Source organism: Triticum dicoccoides, chromosome 2B (genome assembly GCF_002162155.2).
Source record: "Triticum dicoccoides isolate Atlit2015 ecotype Zavitan chromosome 2B, WEW_v2.0, whole genome shotgun sequence".
In the NCBI taxonomy this organism is placed as follows: domain Eukaryota; kingdom Viridiplantae; phylum Streptophyta; class Magnoliopsida; order Poales; family Poaceae; genus Triticum; species Triticum dicoccoides.
The window spans coordinates 531,577,643-531,580,123 of record NC_041383.1 but is presented as its reverse complement, the minus strand read 5'-3'; positions in this window follow the sequence as shown (position 1 = coordinate 531,580,123).

The following is a 2,481-nucleotide window of genomic DNA, read 5'->3' as shown; positions in this document are numbered from 1 at the left end:
TATCTAGTCGCCTCCCAATCTCTCATGCGCACGCACGCACGTTGTCTATCTAGGTCACTCCCTCGAGACTATCTCACTCTTTCTTCCGCACGGCGGGCCACACTCGCTCTCTTTATCTGAGTCTCGATTAACCTCATTTTCTTTCACACAAAAATGATATATCTCCCTGTTCGGGCCTCGATCGACACACTCTATACTCTCTCACGCAGATTGTCTATCTAGGTCAGTCCATCCAAGCCGCCCCCACTCTTTCGACCTCATGGCGGGCCACGCTCACTCAATCTCTCTCTCTCTCTCTCTCTCTCTCTCTCTCTTTGTATGTCTCGATTGACATCGTTGTTTCTCGGACTAAAATGATATATCTCCATGTTTGAGCCCAATTCAACATATTCATATTGTATACTCTCTCACGCACATTGTCTCCCTAGGCCACTCTCTCCAACCCGTCTCACTCTTTCGATCGCATGATGACACACACTCGCTCAATCTATCTCCCTTTATATATGTAATCGATTGACCTTGCTTCCTCCCACGCACAAAATATATCTACATGTCTGTGATTGGATCATCTCTCAAGCTCTATCTTAAAGCCCTCACCCTTCCCAAAAGCTCAATCGAGCAATATCTCTCCAGAGCATATATATCTTTTCAATGAATGTCATACCACACTCACTTTGACTCTCTATCTATATGTCTCTCGATTGACCTCGCTTTCTCACGCCGTATCTTCCACTCATTGAAGTTGCCTCTCCATCCCTCGCAAAGCCGGAGCTATTTACATTGCGAGGGGGACTCCAACCTTGGATTAATTTGTGTAGGCATTTATTCCGGTGGGTTTAGATTATATTTTCGTAGCATTCGGCCCACAACTACTCCAAACACCATTACAACCCCTGCACCTCCCCCGGTTGATTTCCCTCTGGCTCGGTCATCGCTCTCTTGCATGTCCTTTCTCGCCTTCAACTCGCACCATGGTATTATTGCAAAAAACTATGTTGTTCTCTTTAATTATTACAAATAAGCTACAAAACTACACACCGATAGTCCACTTGGAATGGAACAAGTTTTGACCCACAAATTAAAGTGCTAAAAACTACACACCAAGGGGCCCACCTGTCATGAAACAAATTTGGGCCCATATACAAATTAAAAAATAAAGGACAAGGATCGAACATGCGACCAGGGCATTCAAGCCACACGTCAATAGGCAACATATGTAGAACAACAATGTTTGTTGTACCCCCCTTTGTTCATATAATGTTTTTATATTATCACAACCTATTTAATGGATAACATGTAATATTATTTTTAGTACATTAGTGGGACCGGCTCATCAGCATGTACTATTCTCCTTCAGTTACTGGTGGGTTCCATGTGTGCTCTCTCTCTCTCCTCCCCTTTTGCGTTTAGACGCACGGGCAAACATGAAGAACTCGCGGGTGATGTTACCATTGACCATATCTGGACGCGTTCACAAGTTACGGCACCAGTTTCATGTACTAGTAGCACTAGTCAATGTGTATGTGCAATGCACGTTAATTTGGAAGTATATTAACTGCATGCGGATATTAAGTAGGATATTATTTGCATGTTATTATGTGATTAGCACTATTTTTGGCATGAAATTAACTGCACGCTAAATGTGTTGAGCGCTCGACATTGAAGCAGTATTGGTTGTTGGATGAGAAGGAATACATGTGGCTTGATGACATTTTATATTTAATTTGATATGGCTATAGCAGAACATTCAATCAATCAAACCATAGATTTCATTCAGTTTGACTCCGACTTTACATTCTGACAATCGATCTAAAATAAACGGAAATGATAAACGTTCGGATTTTAAGCATGGCAATCCAAACGTTTTTCATGGAAAATTTAGATTATGCGGTAGCGGCGGGGGCGTCTTGCGGTGGGAAGCGGCTCCTCGGATGTGCTTTGTGTGTCGTTGGGCCACTAACCGACGGCGACAGCGATGGCAGTGTCTTGCGCCATTGTTGGCGTACTCCTGGATGTTGGCCCTAGCTTCAAGGAAGGCCACAATGTTCTGTATTTTGGTCTCTAGGAGCGAGCCAACTGGCGGGAGGAGGCGACTAGCATTGGTGCAAGGAAGCAGTCGACGACGGCCATCCATGCCGCTGAGGGGGGGCACTGGCACCTGCGCGGGGACAGGCGCCGGCAACGGCGCGGCTCAGACATTCTTGTGCACGGGCACCGGCATGGGCGCGCACATCAGTGCATGTGCAGGCGCATGCGCTGGTAGGTGCACGGGCACTGGCACGGGCATGCGCGTCAGTGCACGTGCAGGCGCATGCGCTGGCAGGTGCATGGGCGCGTGAAAGTCGGTGGGGACCTCGTGGAACCCCGTGGCATCAAGCTCGGCGACAATGTCCAGCTCCCAGCCCATCAATGCCACGGGGATGGGCGCTGGCGCAGTCAGGGCGACGAATCCGGAAAGGGAGCGGGGACAGGCGCGACATC